The sequence below is a fragment of the Capsicum annuum genome, unplaced genomic scaffold (assembly GCF_002878395.1).
Source record: "Capsicum annuum cultivar UCD-10X-F1 unplaced genomic scaffold, UCD10Xv1.1 ctg78052, whole genome shotgun sequence".
Taxonomy (NCBI): domain Eukaryota; kingdom Viridiplantae; phylum Streptophyta; class Magnoliopsida; order Solanales; family Solanaceae; genus Capsicum; species Capsicum annuum.
Genome location: NW_025888507.1, coordinates 15,298 through 26,939, shown reverse-complemented (window position 1 = coordinate 26,939; position 11,642 = coordinate 15,298). Strand labels below are relative to the sequence as shown.

The window sequence follows — 11,642 nt, the reverse complement described above, 5'->3', positions numbered from 1 at the left end:
TGTCCCAGTTTTCAGATAGTTATTTATTTCAGCCATGTAGTAGAGATTTCGCAGACGATTTTGAGATGTTGATTGAGAGTGAGGGACATTATTCCCCATTATTGTTTTCATATGATTCTTGACCATGTTTCCGTTATATTATGTATCTTCCACATTTCTTTTGTCATATGGGTCATGTGCATGATTACCAGATCGATAGGGGTGTTTTGGGCCTTTATGGTTCGAAATACTCATCACGGACAGGGCCCCAGTTCGGGTCATGACAAACTTGGTATCAAAGCAAGGTTCATGGTCCTAGGGTGTCTGCAAAATTACGTCGGGTAGAGTCTTCCTTATGGGTGTGTAGTGCGCCACACTTATAAGCGGGGGGCTACTAGGCATTTATGAAATGTTTTCCTTCTTTGTGAGTTAGTTCGTGCTTCAGAGTCAAGTCTGTTCCTAATTAGCGGTCTTTTGTGTTACAGAGATAATAGTCATGCCTCCTTGTCGCAATACTAATCAGAATGCTCAGAATGAAGAAGTCCGTCCCACTCATAAGATGAGGACACGTAACAGAGCTCCTACTCCAGACCCTGTCCCTACTCTGGGAGTCCCTCTAGTCTAGACCAGCCCACCCCGGGCTCTACAGACCAATTTTAACCATTCCCCAACTAATTAGAGAGATATTTCAATGTAGAATTTAGACAATCTATTCATATGTTAACATAGTTGGTGGCTGCACAGACTCAGCGGTCAGAAGATACTGGGTCTGTATCTGTTACTTATGGAGCTACACGGGTGAGCCAATTCATGATAATGAATCCTCTTAAATTCACCAGTACTAAAGTAGAAGAGGATCCGCAGGAATTTGTAGACGAAATGGAAAAGATCTTCAAAGTGATGCATGTTGATGAAGTAGAAGGGGTAGAATTGGCTGTGTACCAGCTGAAAGAGATGGCGAATCAGTGGTACAATGATTGGGAAGATGCAAAGGGCGACGCTACTGAGCCCTCGGTATGGAGTGAGTTCGTGGATGCTTTCCTTGACCAATTCTTTCCTTTAGAGTTGAGAGATACAAAGGTTGAGGAGTTCATAAATCTGAAATAGGGGAAGATGAGTGTGCAAGAATATACTCTAAAGTTTAATCAGCTGGCCCGTTATGCTCCTGAGATGACAAGTAGTATGAGGGCCCGAACGAGGAAGTTTGCATTCGGCCTTTCTGATGAATTGGTGCTTGAGTGCCAGGGAGCTATGTTAAATAAGGAGTTGGACTTTGCTAGGCTGACAGTTCATATGCAATAGGTAGAAGAGAAAAAAAAGAAGATTTCAGAGGCTAGGAAGATAGAAAGACAGGCAAAAAGAGCCAGATCTACCGACCAGGGTCACAGTCAAAATTAAAATGGTAAGTGGGCAAATAAGTAGAAGAAGAAGAAGAAGAATTGGGGTAATGCACAGTCTGTTGCCAGCGCCCCAGCGCCCAGACCATTAGTAGACAGATGATCTCAGAGTTTCCAGACTCATCATGGATCCAGAGCCTCAGATACTCAGTCATAGGGCAGTGTAGCCCAGCAACGTCTTACTTATCCACGGTGTGAGACTTATGGAAAGAATCACCCAGGGAGGTGTTATTTCGAGGGGAGAAATTGTTATACTTGTGGTAAGATGGGTCATCTTCAGAGAGATTGCCCTTCTGTTGGAGGACTTGCTGGAGGGGCTAAGCCCCAAGATGCCTCCACGGCTCCTCCTCCTAAGGGTGCCCCTTCAGTTGCCGGGAGTGGTCGTAATTGGTTATATGCTTTGGCTAACTGCCAGAAGGCGGAAGCTTCACCAGATGTTATCACCGGTACGTTACGAATCTTTTCCCATGATGTTTATGTGTTACTTGATCCCGGGTCTACCTTATCTTATGTGACCCTTTATGTGGCTGTTGGTTTTGGGTTTGAACCCTAAGTTATTGTAGAACCCTTCACTGTTTCCACTCTTATAGGTGATTCTGTTGTTGCTAGAAGGGTGTATAAAAATTATGTTGTGTCTATTCTTAGCTTTGACACTGTGGCAGACCTTATAGAACTTGATATGGTAGGCTTTGATGCCATTCTCGGGATGGACTGACTCCATTTGTGTTATGCCACACTTGATTGCAGAACCCGGAAGATTACTTTTTCCTTCTCGAATGAGACACTAATTGAGTGGGTAGGAAATTCTGTGGCACCTAGAGGTCACTTTATCTCTTATCTTAGAGCCTAAAAACTCATCTCCATAGGTTGTATGTACCAACTAATCTGAGTAAAAGATCCAGGGTTAAAAATATTTCTCTTCAATCAGTCTCTGTGGTGAATGAGTTCCTAGAAGTCTTCCTGAAGATCTCCCAGGGATACCACCTGATAGGGAGATAGATTTTGCCATTGATGTATTGCCAGACACTCGTCCTATTTCCATTTTGCCGTATAGAATGGCCCCCGCAGAACTGAAAAAATTAAAAGAACAACTTGCAGACCTCCTAGACAAAGGCTTTATTCATCCTAGTATTTCCCCATGGGGTGCACCCATACTTTTCATGCGAAAGAAGGATGGGTCCCTTCGTATATGCATAGACTACCGCCAGTTGAATAAAGTCACCATTAAAAACAAATATCCTCTCCCTAGGATTGATGATCTTTTTGACCAGCTTCAGGGTGCTAAGTGTTTTTCAAAAATAGACCTTCGTTCGGGCTATCACCAGTTGAAAGTTAGGGAGTCAGACATTCCCAAAACAGCCTTCCGAACCCGATATGGTCACTATGAGTTCTTAGTCATGTCCTTCGGGTTGACTAACGCCCCTGCAGCCTTCATGGATCTTACGAATAGGGTATTCTGTCAGTTTTTAGACTTGTTCGTCATAGTGTTCATTGATGATATTCTGATCTATTCCAAAAGTGAGGAGGACCATGCCAATCACCTCTGAATTATCCTTTAGACCCTTGAAGATCACCAATTATATGTTAAGTTCTCCAAATGTGAATTCTGGTTGTATGCTATTGCTTTCTTGGGACATATTGTGTCTAGTGACAGGATTAGAATGGATCCCCAAAAGATTAAAGCAGTGAGAAAATGGCCCAGACCCACGACTCCAATCGATATTCGGAGCTTCTTGGGCCTGGCAGATTATTAAAGAAGGTTCGTAGAGAGTTTTTCTTCCATAGCTGCTCCGCTTACCAAATTGACTCAGAAGAAAGTGAAGTTTAAGTGGTCTGATTCATGTGAAAATAGTTTTGAGAAGTTGAAAGACAAGCTGACTACTGCTCCTATTTTGACCTTTCCCGAGGGTGTAGATGGTCTTGTGGTTTATTGTAATGCATCCCATGTGGGACTTGGTTGTATTTTGATGCAGCATGGTAAGGTAATAGCTTATGCATCAAGCCAGTTAAAGGTGCATGAGAGAAATTACCCCAGTCATGACTTAGAGTTAGCAGCCGTGGTGTTTGCATTTAGAATCTGGAGGCATTATCTCTGTGGAGTGCATGTTGATATTTATACTGACCACAAAAGTTTGCAGTATGTTTTTTCGTAGAAAGAGTTGAACTTAGGCAGAGGCGTTGGATGGAGCTTTTGAAAGACTATGATATGACCTTCATTACCATTTGGGAAAGACAAATATTGTAGCCGACGCTCTTGTAGGTCAACAAAAGGTAATGTCACTTGAAATTGGTGGTAATGGTATCCTGAGATATCAAGGTAGGTTGTACGTTCCGAATGTTGATAGACTGCAAAAAAGAATCCTTGATGAGGCTCACACTTTGAGGTATGTCATTCACCCGGGCTCTACTAAGATGTACCATGATCTAAAAACTTTGTATTGATGGAATAACATGAAACGTGATGTAGCTGATTTTGTCTCCAAGTGTTTGAACTGTCAGCAAGTGAAGGTAGAGCATTTAAGGCCAAGAGGTACTTCCCAAGAGATAGCTCTACCTTTATGGAAGTGGGAGATGATAAATATGGACTTTATTATAGGACTTCTGAAGTCCTAAAACCAGTATGACTCCATTTGGGTGATCGTAGATCGGTTGACAAAGTCAACCCACTTTTTGCCTGTGAGGACTAATTATTTGGGAGACGATTATACGAAGCTGTACATTGAGGAAATAGTCCGTTTGCATGGATCACCTGTCTCTATTATATAAGATCGAGGTACACAGTTTTCTTCTCAGTTTTAGAGATCATTTCAGAAAGGTTTAGGTACCCAAGTGAACCTATGTACAGCACTCCACCCTCAGACTGATGGGCAAGCCGAGCGCACCATTCAGACCCTTGAGGATATGTTGAGGGCTTGTGTAATAGATTTCAAAGGTAGTTGGGTAGATTATTTGCCATTGATAGAGTTTGCTTATAATAATAACTACCATGCCAGTATTAAGATGGCACCGTTTGAAGCATTGTATGGGAGAAGATGCAGGTCTCCTATAGGGTGGTATGAAGTTGGTGAGACGTGGTTGTTTGGGCCTGATCTTATTCATCAGGCAATGGAGGATGTGAAGTTAATCAGAGAACGACTTAAGACAGCTCAGAGTCATCAAAAATCCTATGCCGATGTTAGAAGAAGAGAGTTAGAGTTTGAGGTTGGAGATTGGGTATTCCTTAAAGTTTCTCCCATGAAGGGAGTTATGCGATTCGGGAAGAAAGGTAAGTTGAGTCCTTGCTATATAGGACCATACCGGATTGTAAAAAGGATAGGTGGAGTTGCATACGAGTTAGAGTTTCCTGCAAATTTGGGTTCTGTACACTCGATATTCCATATATCTATGTTGAAGAAGTGCATTGGAGATCATTCTTTAGTGTTACCTGTTGAAGAAATCAAAGTGACTGATTCCTTGTGTTATGAAGAAGAGCCTCTAGCGATCCTAGATCGTAAAGTTAGGAAATTGAGGAGTAAAGAGATAGCCTCAGTCAAAGTGTTGTGGAGAAACCAAAAGGTTGAAGAAGCGACTTGGGAATCGAAAGATGACATGTGAAATAGATACCCAAACTTATTCGATCCGGTGATTGATAAAGAAGGTACAATTCCTATTCTATGTTTTCTTTCCTATGTCTAATTATACTTGAATTCGTGCGTGACTGTATTCCGTGTCATCATTTTCGGGGATGAATGATCCCAAGGGGGATAATGTAATGCCCCGTAAAAGTCGTGCTTATACTAGCTCTTAGAGGGATGATTTTAGGCTTGAAAAACCTTGAAAGTATTCTAAGTGTTAAAAGACTTAGACTCATTTTAGCTAGTAATCTTCGGGGATTTTATTTTCAACCTTCCCAACATCCATTTTCAGATTTTCTTGTTGTGTTGCGATGGGGCAAGGTTGTAGAACATCTCGGGGGAGTTTCAAAATTTTTGGACATCGTTTAGGGTGTGTTTGATTTCCAAAACAGTAGCACCATGCGATAAGCATGCGTCGCATGCTCTATCGCATGGTGGCAGCATGCGATATAGCATGCGTTGCATGCTCCACTGTGGTGGGAAATAGCATGCGACGCATGGTCTATTACACGCTTGGGAAATTTTTAGCATTTAAGTTCCGTCTCATTAAGGGCATTTTGGGTATTTTCCATCCCCCTATCAGCTTAAACACGGGATTTAATCCCTCAAACACCAAAATATCATCACATTAATCAAATTTACTCAAGAACACTCTCTAGAGTTTCAAAATAAAAATCCAAGTAGTTCAAGATTCGACCATAGGTTTTTGAAGCTAATCACATATTTGGAATTCCCGCAACGTAGGCTTCAAGAAGCACCTATTACTTGTGCATATAGAGGTGCGTGGGGTTATCTAAAAAATCTCATGGGCTTAAAAATTTATGTTTTAAAAATGGGGGTTTTGAAATTATGAATATAATCATGCTTTAAGCATCTCTATGATATTGATTTGGTCTTTAGGCCTATTTCCGAAGTGATTTGACATATTATATATATATATATGCTTATGATTCAAAAGATGATAACTTGAAAGCATGAATTATATGAAACCCCTCTCTTGATATGAAATTATTTTGAATTTTCATATGCTGTGAATTGTTTGAAATCATCTAGATAAGCATGACATGAAATATTTTGAAAGTGGATATAAATTTTGACTTGCAAGGAGAGGGTTGTTATGTTGAAATATGATGAATATAATGGTTGCATGAAAGAATGATGTGATATTGATGGCTTGCAAGTCGGGTATGATGATACCCTACAGAATATGATATGTGACGGAATTAAGTGAAGTTGAATGCATTGATTTTTCATGAGATAGGTGGATTCCCGAAGAAGACGTTTGAGTGTAAGGGCTCATCGCTGGAAACAGTGTTTGCCGACATGGGAACTTGGTACCATGCTTTGTGATCTTGCATACCTGACTTTATGTCATTCCAAAATTGGGACTATGGTTAGGAGCCCTGCTTTGTGATCTTGTGCACTACCATACTTTATTGGATCGAGACACCCTGTTGTGTGATCTTGTATGTCTTCCCCTCACTTATACTCTAATCTCGACGGCAACCGAGGTTTGACAGTTGGTGTAAATATTATATGTAGGGTATCCCACCTAGCTTAGCTGCATTACATTTTTGTTGAAAAATTATTACATTATGCCTATGTGTTTCCAAATGATTTGGTATGAAACAGCTTTATAGTGGCTCTTACCTATATTTTGTAAAAATATTATATTTTTGCTTTGATATTTCTGTGTACCAGTACCTTTGTATTGACCCCCTTCCCTTCTAGGTTCGGAGGCACAGTCTAGGGGTCCAGAAAATCAATAGATTCCTCAGACAGATTTGCAGAGTCACTTGGTGAGCCTTCTATATTTCGGAAGGCCTGATGTCTGGCAGTTTCATTTATAATTTAGTAGTTTTGGGTCTATTGGGGCCTTGTCCCAGTTTTCAGATAGTTATTTGTTTCAGTCATGTAGTAGAGATTTCGCAGACGGTTTCGAGATGTTGATTGAGAGTGAGGGACATTATTCCCCATTATTGTTTTCATATGATTCTTGACCATGTTTCCGTTATATTGTGTATCTTCCGCATTTCTTTTGTCATATGGGTCATGTGCATGATTATCAGATCGATAGGGGTGTTTTGGACCTTTATGGTTCGGAATTTCGTCACGGCCAGGGACCCGGTTCGGGTCGTGACAAAAATCTAGAGAGAGAAAAATAAGAAGAAGAAGATGGGGGAAAGAAATTTGGAGAGAGAAAAAAAAAGATAGAAAAAAAGGGAGAATTCTAAAATTTGAAATTTAGAGTGGAGGACTTTTAAAAAATTTAAAAGTTTTTAAAAATTACACTTTACACTCCAACTAACTTAATCACAATTTAAATGAAGTTTTGACCTTATCTGATCAAAGTTGTCACCATTTTTAATTTAAAGACTTTTTTGTCATCTCCCACCTAATTTTCTCAGTTTTGTATCTTTGATTTAGCACTAAATTTTTACAAATTTCTGATTCACTCTTTTTTTTTTTTTTGAGAATCGAGAGAAATTAAAGAGCGTTGGTGAAGAGAATCGATCCTAGATCTTTCACGTGGAAAATCAACTATCCACTCAACAACTCAGCTAATCGGGCATTCACTTCTAAAACTAATCAACCGTTTTTATTTGATTTGATTTACTATGTGTATTTATAAAACAACTTTTAAAAACTCTATCAGCAAAATATATGATTGTAGCGGAACATTTACTCTCTTATTTCAAAATTCTAATTGGCAAAGTTTATTTGCGATATGCTTGTATTATTATACATCCTTTATGATGATCATGGGCCGCATAAACTATGAAATAGTGCTCACTAGTCATTTTTTGACATTAATTTCAAATTCTAGAAGTGAAACTTTCTTACAATATCACGGATTCAAAACTTCATAAAAATAATTATCTCTCAATTACTACAGACTAAAAAGTAACAACTTGTCGTCATTTTTTGACATCAATTTCAAATTCTACAAGTGAAACTTCCTTACAATATCCCGGAAAGAAACTTACATGTAATATTCAAAACCTCATAACAATAATTATTTCTCAATTACTACAAAGACTAAAAAGTAACGATTTGTAAATTTTATCCAAAAATAAACAATTCCTCATTTCCTGGAAGGAGATGAATATGCTTGGAAACTAAGACATTCAATGGAAAAACATAGCTAAAGTCAATAACCTAATTATTCAGTTCCAAACACAATCAAATATTTCGTAATAGCACATTCATATTTTGTCCAATTATTTACTTTCTTTATATCAATTAACTACGCCTCAATCCTAGTACACCTTCGTCATATATAACGCTGCATTTTACACCTTTTTCATGATGTTTGAAGCAAACTTGCATTACCTATGCATGAACATTATTGCAACTGATTTGTCAGCAGAAGTTGATTCCTCCAATAAGAAAAGATGGCACTTAGCTTTTGCTACTATCTATTGTTCAAGAGCTTTCAAGAATAAGGGTAGCACTAAGGTAACACCTTTCCTTGTGTCATCTTATAATCATGGAGCTGCCTACAATCCAAGAAAAGTCACCGATAGAATAGCCATTGATGTAGTTTAACAACACCCTTTATTCTCGGGCATTGATCAGTCAAGTCTAGCTAAGCTTGTCAAAGATAAAAAAAGCGTTGACAAGCTCGCTGACCTTGGAGGTGTCCAAGGTGTTGCTGCTTCTCTTAAAAGTGACACGACTAATGGTGTAAGCGGAGATCCGGAAGATGTTGCACGTAGTACATGAGGCGTTTGGGAGCAACATGTATCGTAAGCCACCTACTAAAAGTTTCTTCATGTTTGTTTGGGAATCATTCAAAGATCCCACCATCATTATCCTTTTGCTCTGTGCTCCTTTGTCTCTTGGATTTGGAATTAAGGAGCATGGACCGAAAGAAGGATGGTACGATGGAGGGAGTATTTTTGTTGCCGTATTTCTTGTCATAGCTGTTTCGTCTATTAGTAATTTTAGACAGAACAGACAGTTTGATAAGCTTTCGAAAGTGAGCAAAAACATTCCAGTACAAGCTGTTAGAAAGGGAAGGCGCCAACAGATTTCGATATTTGAAATTGTGGTTGGAGATGTCATTTGCTTGAAGATTGGAGATCAAGTCCCTGCTGATGGGATTTTGGTACAAGGTCATTCTTTACAAGTGGATGAATCTAGCATGACAGGTGAAAGTGATCAGGTGGTGATTAACCTTGGCCAAAATTCTTCCTTAATTTCTGGCACAAAGGTTGCTGATGGCTATGGAATGATGCTTGTGACATCGGTTGGCATGAATACGACCTGGGGTGAAATGATGAGCGAAATCAGCAGTGACTCTAGCGAGCAAACACCTCTCCAACAACGACTCAACAAGCTCACATCATCGATTGGTAAGGTTGGATTGCTAGTTGCCTTCTTAGTGCTTGTTGTCCTATTGATACGATACTTTACTGGAACCACAAAAGATGAGAAGGGGAACAAAGAATTCCACGGGAGCAAGACATCATCAGATGGTGTAATCAATGCTGTGGTGGGAATTGTTGCAGCGGCTGTTACCATTGTTGTTGTCGCGATTCCTGAAGGATTGCCTCTAGCTGTTACACTTACTCTGGCTTATTCGATGAAGAGAATGATGGCTGATCAGGCAATGGTGAGGAAACTCTCTGCATGTGAGACTATGGGCTCCGCCACCACCATCTGTACAAACAAAACAGGTACTCTTACATTAAATAAGATGACTGTGTCAAAGTTTTTCTTAGGCAAAGAGCATGTAAAGTCGGAAAGTCATACATCAATTTCGGCCAGAGTTCTTGAACTATTCCATCAAGGGGTTGGATTAAATACTACAGATAGTGTTTTCAAGTCTTCCGATCCATGTTCCAGCTTTGAATTCTCAGGCAGCCCTACTGAAAAAGCTATTCTTTCATGGGCTGTGCTGAAATTGAACATGGATATGGATCAAGTCAAAAGAAATTTCGACATTCTACATGTGGAAGCTTTTAATTCGGAGAAAAATAAGAGCGGTGTCCTGATCAAGAACATCACTGATGGCACGATTCATGCACATTGGAAAGGTGCTGCTGAAATGATTTCAAGAATGTGCTCCCATTACTATGATCTAGAAGGGAACATAAAACCTCTAGTGGAATCAGATAAGGTAGAATGTGATAGGATAATTGAAGGAATGGCTGCCAGCAGCCTTCGATGTATTGCGTTCGCACACAAGCAAGTGCCAAAAGCTGAGCAGGAGGATCATGAGCTTATGCATGGAAATGTTCCAGACAATTCTTTCATTCTTGTGGGCTTTGTTGGCCTAAAAGATCCATGTCGACCTGGTGTGAAGAAGGCAGTGGAAGATTGCCAAAATGCTGGTGTGAACATCGAGATGATCACTGGTGACAATGTGTTCACTGCAAAAGCCATAGCAACAGAATGTGGGATTCTTCATCCTAATCAGGAAGTAGATGAAGGAGCAGTCATAGAAGGTTAAGAATTTCGCAACCTCACAGATGAAGTGCGGATGGAGAGGGTAGAGAAGATACGCGTGATGGCAAGATTATCCCCTTTTGACAAACTTTTAATGGTGCAGTGCTTGAGAAAGAAAGGTCATGTGGTCGCGGTCACAGGTGATGGCACGAATGATGCGCCAGCTTTGAAGGAAGCAGATATAGGACTTTCTATGGGGATTCAGGGCACTGAAGTGGCTAAAGAGAGTTCTGATATTGTCATCTTGGATGATAATTTTTCTTCGGTTGCAACAGTTCTGAAATGGGGAAGATGTGACTACAACAATATCCAGAAATTCATCCAATTTCAGCTCACAGTAAATGTGGCAGAGAATGGGGACAGTTTAAAAAGCTACTAAAATATCAACAAATATTAGATTCTAAACTCACAGTTTTAGAAGTGCAATACAAATAGACAGACTTAATTTTTCCTAATTCACCCCACATCATATAGAACTTATATGCAATAAAACTTGTTTTCAGGTTGATCAGAGCAGGGTCCAGAACTAGAAAAATGTGAGAAATATGGATCCCAAAGGAGAATTATAAAGAGTAGCTAGTGTTTGTTACAACTTGCAGTTTTTGGAATATTAGACTCATCACTGAGATGCAATGCTGATTCTGTCTCTCTCTTCTTAAATTGACCTATCCCAGCCTTCATCAATTTTGGAATTGGAAATTTTAAAGATCAATCCTTATTGATTAATCTGTACTCCTTAAAGTACCAAATAGTTACTAGTAACTTAGAGAAGACACTTCCACTATCGTTAACTTCGAGGGAAGCTTATCGTCAACTTACTATAAATCATTTTGCGAAGAGTAAAATGATAACGAGACATACTAAAAAGGAAGGAGGGAGTAACATATACCAATTCATTTTGATGCTTTCTGTGACTGTAATACTAGGTGACGAATCTGTGTCTTAAATAGAACGATCATGTAACACCCTGCATTTCGGGCTAGAATAAAAATCATGAATATGATGCGTTGATAATCCCAAAGCCTTAAATCCTATGTCAACTTGGCATGTTTATGTAGTATGTGAATCCATTTGAGCATGAATTTAGACCATAGAGGTCCTTCAACTCAAGGACGAGTTGAAACTATTTCTATCGATTAAGTTTTAGTGGACGTTGTAATTTGTGTCAGCTTCCATCGACCATAACTCTCTGTATTTA

The 11,642-nt window shown here is 39.5% G+C and overlaps 1 pseudogene; it reads left to right on the top strand.

Annotated features, from left to right (window-relative positions):
- Positions 1-475: 475 nt before the first annotated feature.
- LOC107871707 lies at positions 476-10,865 on the top strand (annotated as a pseudogene).
- Positions 10,866-11,642: the final 777 nt, after the last annotated feature.